Here is an 11,850-nt window from a genome sequence, read left to right on the forward strand (position 1 = left end):
CACACACACACACACACACACACACACACACACACACACACACACAGGCTGCCCTGTTTTAGAGGAATTAAAATTAAAGGACTTTCAGGTCCAGCCATCGTTTCTTTCTTCTCAAGTGAAAATGAGGCAACAGACTGGAGGGAGAGTTTCATAGATCAAACATTAAGACTCAGATTAAAGATAATTTTATTTAATTGTTCACCAAACTAGAGTCTTAAGAAAAGACGTGGGACAGATGATTTATGAATTAAAGATGGTGATTTTACAACACTGATTTCAAAATAGTTTGGCGGTTGAATCAAGTATATTATTTTAGAAAAACCTTAAACATGAATAAACACAAACACAAAAAAACGTTTTAATCCACCTGGTTTTTACAACCACAACTCAAGTGAGATTTAAAATAAAATGAATTACATCTTCCTTCTTAGTTTTTTATTAATAGTTTGGGTCACAATGTTTTTTTTCTTGTTATATTGGAACTGAGCTCATAGTTGCTCCACACACACCTGTCTTTCATCAGTAATCAGCTCACCTGGTYAAGTTTGCTGCAGCCTGGTTAAACCAGAACAGTTTGGAGCAGAGGACGACTCCGGGTTAAACGGTGAGCTCAATCACAGTTTGTGTGAGTTTTGTTATTTTAGTGAGAAAAAGCTTTGTGTCAAAACTAAAAGGATTTAATGTTGATGTTTGTCGCCTTCTTAAAAGGAGACTTTGGCTTTATGGAATATTCAGTGTCTTACCTGCAGTAGACGGTTAATTGTCAAGGAAGTTTCTCCTCTAAAATCACATTTTTACCTGTTTAAAGCCATTGTTTTTTATCAAGTTTTTGTGACAAGTTGATGTCTTAAAATTTTTAGTTCTTWACTAAGTTTTCATCCTTTGAGAAAATCTTTTCATCTCTTCTAAGTTGTCCTTTGGTTCAGCTGTGAGATCATCGTCGTTAACTGAATTCCAGCTTTGTAAAGTCACGTTTCTGTGCTTCCATGTGGTTTTTGTCAGCATCGTTTGGCAGAGAGCTGCGTTTTGTTTAAAGCACACAGAGTGGCAGTGATGATGATAATTTAGAGGTTTGTGTTTTGGAGCTGGACGAGCCTCCTGCAGGTCAGCTTTAAAGAACAGATGCACATGATTAACTCGGACCACTTCAGATTAGTCGCTCTTTGAAGTTCAAGTTTCTTTTTTCTTTTCTTTTTTTTTCTTTTTTTGTGACAGTTTTTTCTTTTGGAGACCGGCGACTGTAACCAGAGACTGGAGGGGGGGCAGGGGTAGAGGATGGTGTGGGGGTCCTTTTGGGTGGTCTAAGAGTGTTTGAGCTCATTTCTCTGCATCTGATTTGACCCTAAGCCTGCACCTGCAAACTTCTTTTAGCTTCAGAAAGATGTTGGCTGGTTTAAATCTCAGTAAATGAAGAAAATATGAAACATTTAACTTTTTTTAAAATTTTTTATATATAGTTTATTTAAACAGGGATAATGTGCAAATAAAACCTTAATAAAAGATGCTTTGCACCAGATTTAGCTCAAGARAACTTCAATCTGTTGTCCATTTGTTTTCTCTTTCTGTTAACTAACTTGTAAATCACTTTTTTAAATGCAGGCATTAAATTAATACAGACTTATAGAAATATTTGCATGTTTTTTTATTTAGTGGACAAAAAACAGTTTTGAGTTTGGTGAAAAATACAGCCGAAGTCCAGCTTTATAAGAACTTTTATAAAGTCTGAAGAACTACAAACCAACAGATTCTGAATCAGGAGTTTATTCTTAAGACAAACATGTCAAAAACTAAAAGTGGTGACTTGGTTGAGCTTTTATTGAGTCGTAGCTCTTTATAAGTATATTTCGTCTGTTTTAGTCAGATAAAAGTAGCAGAAGATGCATGACATGAAGCTTCTTGGACAAGGATTTATTTAAATTGTGCACTTTTGTTCAGTATAAACAAAACAAAGGACAGGTCGTCACATCACCAGCAGCCGGGTGATTCTCGGGTCGTTTCATTTCTCCGACACGTGGACGGATGAAGAGACGAGTGTCGGTGACGAGGACCAGACACGACGTCCGTGTCAGGAGACGTGTTTGAAAACTTTCGGCCTCGCCGCTCGTCACCGATGAAATGTTTGAAACGGATCGGTCCGGGGAGCGAAGGCTTCAAACCCTCTGCAGGATTTTAACGGCTCAAACAGCACTTTAGTCTGATCATCAATAACCACCAAAACCAAAACAGTGTTTCTCTGAAGTGACGCCTCCTGAATCACAGCTGGACTTCCCTGATTTCTGCTCGTACACAAAACACTAAAACAGCACTGAGACATGCATATTCTTCAAATACAAAAAGTCAAAGAAAACTACAAAAAGTCAAAGAAAACATCTTTATATTTAAGAAAGTTGGAATAAAACACACAATTTTAACCATTTTGTCCCTTAACTGGCATCTTTTCTTTTGAACTTGACTCCAAACCCAAAGTGAAACAGGAAGTGACATCAAAGGGGAACTTTTTAACAAGGAAAACTCTCTGGTCTTTGTTTATTGAAACAATATTATTTCAACTCTGACTCTACTTCATCTCTCTCTGATACTGACGCAAAATAATCTTAATTGTTCTCTACAGTCTCTGTAGCGCTGCTCTGTTCACATTCAGACATTCCCCTTTGACATCACTTCCTGTTACTTCACAGGCAAATATCTCAACAACTGTTCATCTAACCAACATGAAATTTCTTTTGCAATATTTTTTCAATGACATCTTCTCAAAAATACATTCATATGTATTACAAAAATTTGATGTCACAAGCACTTTAAAGTAGTTATTTCCAAAGTTCAGCAGTTTTCTGACACATTTGACAAACGTGAAGGAAAAAAATAATTTAGGACGAAGGGTCACAAGATAAAACAAGTATGTAAATGACTAGTTTAGGCTTTTTAGACTTTTGGTTATTTAAAATGTTTGTTTTAACTTTTTCTTTTTGTTCCCTCAACCTTATCAGCATGGAGAGTTAAAATGTTGGTTAACCCGTGCTCTTAAATATTTCTCTACACAGAATCCTCAAAACCCTGAATTATCTTTTTTTTTTAACGTTCGTGACACGTTGAAGACCTGGAGAGGGAATAAATCTGGTGAAAGGGACACGACGGAGTCTTCCTTTAAACACGCAGAGTAAGATCTGTCAGGCTTTCCAGCCTAATGCGCTGCAGCTGATCAGCCTCCCTCCATCCTTCACTCAGATTAGAACAGAGTTTTAATAAGACGCAGACGCCACCTTCTCCATCGACTGTAAACGCCTGCAGGCACCCAGGCCTTATTGTTTCACCCCCATCTTGAAACAATCCCCACGATGACAAAAAGTCTGCGACGCACAAACACGACGTTCTCGTCAGCCGTCGACCTGCAGGACGGGGGTCGACGCTGACATCTGAAAACATTCAGAGCCAAACGAAACGAGACTTTTCAAACCTTCAAAGATGAGTTCCTGTAAAGTTGAACTTTTACCATGTGAAACCGAATTGTTAATAAACCTAACCTGGTTGTAGAAATGGATAATGTTGATGTTGAAGTAGGTATTTACCAAAGATTTAAGTTTTTAAGGATTTTTTTTCCTTAATTAAGTACATAAATGAGTAGATCCTACTGCTGTGTGAGCTTTGCGCTGGCTTTGTTTCATACATTCACCAGAGGCAGCTAGAGGTTATTTCTCTGCTGTAACAACTTTTCTTGATGATAAATATTAAAGCACCTGATTGGCAGAACCTGAAGCTCAAAAGTATCAACAAAACAAGCTGTTTGTCAGAAGATTTGGCTAAATTCTCATGTTTGCAACCCACACACTCAGCTCTACTGCTCATCCCACAAATGCATGTTCCTTATAAATGTGACACGATTTAAAAAGGAATTCAACAGGCTTCCTAACAATATAACATTTTATGCCAAGAAGCATTGTTACAAAGACTTAATCTACCAAACACAAATCTCCTTACTTTTTCTGCTGAGTTTAGACATTTGCACAGCTTTTCCAAAACCGTCCAACAGTTTTCTGACAGCAAGGCTCAGTTTCTGTTCGAGCACAAACAGCCTTTAGGCTAAGATGTTGAAAAATGATGGAGTTGGAGCCATTTTGTTGAAATAAAAAAGACATTTATGAGTGATTTCCAGAGTTGTAAAGTAACTAAGAACAAATACTTTACTGTACTTAAGTAGAAATTTTGGTTATCTGTACTTTACTTGAGTAATTATTTTTCAGCATACTTTCTACTTCTACTCCTTACACTTTTTTTTAAAGGTAAGAAGTATAAAGTCGCTACTGATTTCATTCTGGCTCGTTATTGTTAAAAAAATGCCATCCTGATTAATTGAGCCTCCAGGATAGAGTGAGTGAGAAGTATAAATATTTACCATTTTGACACCGTATTAGTTTGTACACGATCCATCACAGCTGCCATCTTTAAATAATTATTTTTTATTTTATTTCATTTTATTTATTGGAAATGTCACCTCCCAACAAATGTCATTTTGGAAAATCTAACCACTAGTTTTTACTCAGTACTTTTAATACTTAATATTTTATGTCAGAAATTTACTTTTAATACCTAAGTACAAAAAATATTAGATTCTTTAAGACTTTTACTCAAGTAATACTCTTGGAGGAGACCAGAGTAATTTTATGATAAGATACTCAAGTATCACTTTGAGGTACTTTATAGAAGACTGGTGATACTCAGAGCATGACTGGGATGACTCTCAGCTGCTGCCAGGTCAAATTTTAGATTAATTTCTGTAAAGATTTGACAGATTTGCAGCCATAATTGGCTGTGAAACAAAGCAGTTTTTGATGTAATACCTGTATGAGTACAGCAGCATCAGTTATGGAGCATGGCACTCATTAGACTGAAAGCCAATCATTACATTTGTATTTTTTGGTTCTGACCATATATTTTCAGTGAACCTAATGGGGGGTTAGTTAAGACTTAGTGTTTTATCAAACTGGTATAATTATCATGTGGTAATCCTTCTGTCTTCAGAGCCAGATGTAAAGCTCAAGTTTCTAATCCTGCGTTGTGGCCAAAGAAAGCTGTGTTTAAAGAATGTCTCCTGGGTCACTGGAGCACAAGTCAGCACTCTGTCATAACAAAGACACACAAACACCTGTGGCTGAAACAAAAAGGGAGGTTTGTGCCGCACAAACACGCGTCCAAAACCCAAGTGTTTGATGCTTTTTAAGCTCAAATTTCACACAAATGCAAACGATCAGACACACGTGGGCCGTGACTCATGGCTCTGCTGAGCGGTTTCTTTGTCCACGACAAGGAGCCGTGAAAGAGGGGAAGACTTCCTGTCTGTGAGCTTGTTGTGGAGATGGTGGGCCCCGGGGGCCCAACTCCTTTTTGATTTTTGAGAGGAAAAACTAAATATCTGTTGTCAGCTTTTTCACATGGAAAAAAATCATTTTCTTTCTCTTTTTTTTGGTTCTCACATCTTCTTTTAAGACTTATTAAACTATTTTACATAAAAGGTTTGAGGCAAAACAGTGGATTGTTATAAAATTAGGCCGTGAAGAGTTAAACTGTACACATCCACATCATCTGACATCAGGAACAAAAGGCTCACACACAACAGAACTTTATTTTTGTTTCTTTTATTGGCTCCAGGTGATGAGTTATCATCATATTACATCGTCTTATAGGATTTTCCTGATTCTGCACCTGAAGAGAAGCATTGCCTGGTCCTTATTTTTTGCTATAAAAAATCAGATCCAGGGATTCTTAGCGATCCTGGAAAATGATTCAATAAAAGAAGAATTCATAATTATTAAAAACACCTTCTTTATATTGAGGATGTGTCCTTGACCTCACTTTACTCTCACATTAAATGTATTTTCTTGGCCAGTTAAAGACCAAAAGTAATCGTTTACGCAGACGACTGCCGACTATATATAGATTTCTATAAAAACAAATTTTTTAAATGTTTTGAGATGCTGCTCATTCAGTTTTAATACATTGTCTTAAAAGTGCCCAACACAAAGATTTCTGGGTAATTTTTTTCCCTGTTTTTTTAACCTATCCAGATTGTTTAAACTCAGATTTTTAGCACCTAACACCACCTAAAGAGCTGGAGCCTTCCTGCTGACAGCAGATAAATGAGGCTGTATTGTTGGAGGGAAACTCCACAATCAAGACTCACATTTTACAGTTTTAGTTCATGTAGCTCAGAGACAAACACTAAAGTCATCAAGAGAAACTTGTTTCTTCATGGTTTTGACAATAAAATGAGTTCTGGTTCTGTAGTTGGTTCAAAATATCCTGATTTTTTTTTTTTTCATTTCCAAAACAAAAAAAAATCAGCATTTCTTCTTCTGTTTATTCTCTGCAGAGTTTGATTTCCTTCCAATCCAAACAGGATTGTTCCTTTTGTGTTTAACATCTCTGCTCCAGTCTTTGTGCTTTAGGTTGGTTCGCTGCATAAACATCTCTCTGACGTGTAGGATAAACACTTCACGTCCTGTATCCCTCTGAGAAAAGAAACATAAAGATGGGAAAACCATACTTTTTAATGTTTCGGTCTTCTGTAAGCAGACACACACTGATATTTTCATTCCTCCTCGGTGAAGTCTGTGTTCAACACCGACTCTGGACTTTTTTTTTATGTCCGCCTTTATGTCTTTGTGGTTGTAGCCAAAGATGGAGCTGCGTGGGCTTCCTGCCAATCTGCTGTGTCACATGAGAGTCATGAATCAGAACAATTGTGAGGTTTAATGGTACAGTGCCGTTACCAGAACAGGCCCTTTCTGGACGAGATGGGGATCTGACTCGGCTTCTGTTTGGTTGGTGATCCAGACTAGTCAGACGGAACGATCCTCAAACATCAGGCTGAGAAAAATGACAAAAATATACAATATTTAGACCATTTTAGTGTCCATCAGAGAAAATAGTAACATCTTATAGTGTTATCTTGATTTTTTTTTAAACTTGTTGGTTTGTGTCAAACTCATTTTCACCAAGGGCTACATGAGCATCATGGTGGCCCTCAAAGAGCCATCTGTAATTAACTTTGACGTTTCATGCTTAACTAAAACCAAACATGAAACATCATGTTTGTTCCTCGTATCATCGCTACAACTAAATAGTAACTGAGCTCTACCTGGTTTTTCCTGCATAGATAAGAGTTTTAACACATCGTCTTATAAAGGATGAAAAGTACAGCATGTACGACTTACAAAATGTAAAATAAATGAAACATACTATTAAAAGTAAAAGTATAATCTACATGTATTATGGGAGACGTAGTTTATGGTCAATGAAGCAGTTTATTTTGAGACATTAATTCTGTGCCATCCAACCAAATTGCTCAGTTATTTAAAGCCAACAGGTTGGGCAAGACAAGTATTATCCTTCACCTTTTAAATTTTGTTATATTGTTTAATAATAAATTATCTTTGAAATAAATATAATTTTCATATTAAGTAAAAAAAATATGGAAATCATTAGGCCCGCGGGCCTTGAGTTTGACACGTGGTTTATATTAAAGGGGTAGTATTACGTTTCTCAGACATACATTTAAATACTATACCATAATAAAGGATCTATGTCACCTTTAACTGTTATTAAAATGCTGTTTTATGTTTAAATAGAAAATAAACTTATTTTCTCATCACTTCCTCTTCTAAACGCCTTGAAATTGACCTCTGTCTCTTTAAGAACCAACCTCCGATTCTGTCTCGCCCATTTCGGTGCGGGGGAGGGGGGGCGTGATGCAGTTTACTTATCTGAAAATACATTTCCTCAAAGGTATTTTTAATCCGAAAAGAGCTTCAGTGAGTGAGAACTAATGTTGAGAGCTCAGCAGACAGTTTTAACTTTCACTTTCACTCCGCCATGAGGAGGCTCGGCTTAAAGACACGTCCCAGGGGCGTTTCTGGTCCCCACCTGTCGTTTTGCTCCTCAGCATGGCTTCCTAAAAACACAGCAGGATTTGAATGAGTCAAAGGAAGGTTTTAGGCATGTTTTTATCAGAGTATAACATTATAACATGGTAGAAACTCAAAAGTTGATTTTACATGCCCTTTAAAAAAGGGCTGTGATATTTCTGCTGCTTTGCAGGATAATGGAAAGAAAACTGGACACTTTAGCTGTTAGCCTAGCATGAAGGCAGACTTTAGCTTCTTTCTCTAAACTTCTTGACAAACTAGGAAAATTTGACAGCATTATTCTTTAAAAGAAAAACCTAAAATCCACAATGAGCAGCACGAGGACAGAACCGGTGAGTTCTGCAAACTGACTGCCTTATTTTGTTCTCACTGTTTCATATAATTTGGTGTTTAGATAAAAAAAATACTTGGTACTGTTTTTACATCTGTAAAAGAGCTGCAGGAAGTAATGTACGCTTTGTTGTTTTGTTCCCGCTGACTGACAGGACAAACTGCTGCAAGGTCAGATTTCCAAACGTAGCGGGGCGAGGATTTTCTTTTTGTCGAGCACAAAAAAAGTCAACGGTTGAAGCTAAATCTCTCAGTTGCATTCCCATTGACAAGATCTTATTATATAAAAACAGAGAGATGATGAGCTAATAACATTGAAGCGGACAATAAACTTTCAGGATTTCAACTCTTCTTGGCAGAGCCACCGAGAAGGAGGCGAGCGTGGGAGCCAGACTCTCTGAGGGAAGTGGTCAGGGCACAGAGATTGATGGATTTTCAAAACAACGCCATAGTTTCTCTCTTTCTTTTTTTTTCTCCACGAGCAAAGACAGATCTGTGGTCTGAGTGATACAGAATTTGTCCCAGATTTTCTCTTCTTCTTCCTCCCTCTTTACTCGGCTCTTCTCTCTGTTGGCTGCATGGAAGCAGCTTTGATGTGGCGCTCTGTGTTGCAGCCACAAACCCGAGAGGAACCAGATGCTCTTTGGACCGGCTCGTGGTAAAAGAGGGCATTGAATAAAGAGGATGCCTCCGTGCAAGCTTACTGCAGGAAAGCAGACGGATGTCAGAAAACAACCAAGATAAACACAAAGACATGACCCAAAAATACATTGAACATTTTTTATTAACATTTGTCACACTTGAACAAACCATGATTAAATAAAGAAGTAAATCTGGAGAATAATTAGTTTTCTTTGAAATCAGTGAATTTGTTGTTTTTGTCTTTTTATGCTGTTTTAGTTCTGTAATAGTTAGCCTTTGATCATTTAAAAAAAAAAGCAAAACTAGAACCTAAAATGTTAGCGTCAAGCTAACATTTATTAGCTAACCTTAGGTTTAAGTGTTTTTCTAAACTCAAAAAAACGTGATTTATTAAAAATTGTGTCAACTGTTTCCACTCAACTGAATTAACACATTTACTTTATGTTTACTTTACATTTAAAGTCATTGTAAAATAAATGTGTTACCTCTATTCAGTTCAGTTGAGTGGAAACAGTTAATTTTTTATTTTTAAATCCATTATATCTGTTTTATTAGTGTACTTTTAGCTTCTAGATGCAATTATTTTTGTAATCAAGTAAAGTTTATTTATATGTCACCTTTCTTAGATATAAAATCACAAAGTGCTTCAATAAAAGCAAGAAAAAATAAAATACATTAAAAAAAACAAAAGCATTAGATTCATACACAAGTGCAAGTGGGGAAAAAAACTTTACTTTCAGTTTTCATCCTGACCTAAAACATTGTAAATGACGACACTCTGTCAGTAAAATATCTCAGCTGCTCAGTGATCGATCAAAAGACCTTACAGTCATTTTAATGATTGTACATTTAACTTAAATCACTGCTGTTTCCTCTGCCTGCTTTATTCAGATCTGTTGAGTCAGATTGTTTGTTCACCAGACGACATCACAACCAGTGACCCATCAGCCGGTCTGAGGCCCCAGCGTGGACCAGAGGCCACAGAAACCTCAAAAATCCTGACACTGTTACCAAAAACCTGCAGCTTCGCTCCGTTTTAGATCAATTTAAAATAAACCAAAGCAGAGCTGTGTCATGCATCTTAAAGGTGTGTGTCTGTGTGTATTTGTTACCTTGTAAGACCCATTTTTACAAACCACACTTGCCAGGACCCATCTCTCTTTACAGGGCTCAAAGACCATTGGTGGGTGGTTATGTTTGGGGTCAGTTAGAACTGCAGAAATGAATCCTGCAGCCGGTTCTGATCCGCAGTAAAGGAATGACCTCGGCAGTCCTGAAAACCACCCAGGCCATGCGATCCATCACACAAACATGACATTTAAAGGATTCTGAGCGCTTCAGTTTTGTCATGGTGCCTCCATGTGGAGAGGAGTGTTTATCAGCAGCGCGTCACGTTTCACTTCCTGTCCGTCAGCTCCCAGCTGCAGGAGGACCTGCAGAAACAGGGAGGACAGCTTTGATTTGAAGCTTCTGGAGTGGAAACAAAAAGCTGCGTTAAATGACCATTCAAAGTTTGTATTGAGCATTACTCTCAGCTACTACCCCCACCTAATATTAAGCTTCTATTTGTCAGTTAGCTGAGGCAGCCATCTTGAACTGAGTGGGTGGATGCACATCCAAGGATTTCTACAAGTTTTATTACATTTTCTGAGAGATTTTGCTAACATTGGATAACTGAAGGTTCTTCCCAGTATGTTTAAGTAATAAAACACTTTTTTTAAAGGCCGTCCTGAACAATCAAGGACAAAACAAATGACTGAACTCGGTGTGAGTTTTACGCTCATGGTGCACCACTCCCTTCTCACCCTGCCTCTTCCGGGCCCCTCCAGATCCGATACGAAGGTCTGCAGGGAGACGTGAAGACAGAAAACACCGGCTAAATAAGAAACAGAGACAGCAGCTTTGAAACATCCCCAACTCGCATTCATCTGCTCTGGAACGCTCGGCGACACTAATGAAGAGGGCCTAATGCAAAAAACATGTTGGAAAGGATCCGTTTCTGAGAGGAACACAGTCACAGGCGAACTCATTCTGTGACTTTACTCCGTATAAGATGCTCAGATGCCACAGGATGTGTTTTCAGGGGGGTTTAACTGTTTCTTTGAGCCTTTTGAGAGTCAAAGCTGCTTTGATTATCCGCACAGGACAACAGAAGGGTCAGCCCAGCAGAACCCGTCCCCGTCTCTCCTCTTATTAACACCCCTTGTGGGCTTCCCTCTAAATCCCATCACCGTGTTTGTCCCGATCCTGATCAGCGGCTTTTCCGGTCACTGAGGAGGAGGGGGGAAAAAAAGAGGAATCGCTCTCCCAGAGCGAGGATTAGAGGAGGGGGGAAAAGAGCAAATACTGAAGAGAAGTGCAGCGAAGGGATAAGAATCCAAACAATGGAAATTAATTAGAACTGCCTCAGTCTGATGTGTGGAGGGGAGGATTACTGGATGAGCACCTGAACTACTATTTTTGTGTTGAGTGGGGCCTTCTTCTCCAGTACTTTTCTCTAAAACCATGAATTCAGACTGAAAAATGTAATAAATACATAACTGTAGCAAACAAACGGTTCACTTTTACCTTTTTTCTTCTCCTCTTAACAGAGATCCTGTTTCCGTGTCGCTGATTTTTAGTAAATTTGTTGTCCTAAACCGTTTGATTAATTTACACAGTAACAGCAGTTTAGCAAGGTATGTTTATCCTAAAATTATTTGAGAATCTGATTAGTTTTTTCATTATCGTGGCATTTTTCATCTGACAGTCTCCATCCCTCGCAGTCTTCATGTTTCGTTTAAAAACACACTACTCCTCCTTTGAGTCTGAGTGAGACTGTGTAAAACCTCACTGTGTATCACATCCTGCAAAAACTGTCCATCTAAACAAGTTTTAAAATCTTATATCCAGGCAATAAATTCTTTTTGATCTTGTTTTGAGACTGATTTACTAAACAAGAACTGATTGTGTAAGAATA

The sequence above is a fragment of the Austrofundulus limnaeus genome, unplaced genomic scaffold (genome assembly GCF_001266775.1).
Source record: "Austrofundulus limnaeus strain Quisiro unplaced genomic scaffold, Austrofundulus_limnaeus-1.0 Scaffold241, whole genome shotgun sequence".
NCBI classification, from domain to species: Eukaryota; Metazoa; Chordata; class Actinopteri; order Cyprinodontiformes; family Rivulidae; genus Austrofundulus; species Austrofundulus limnaeus.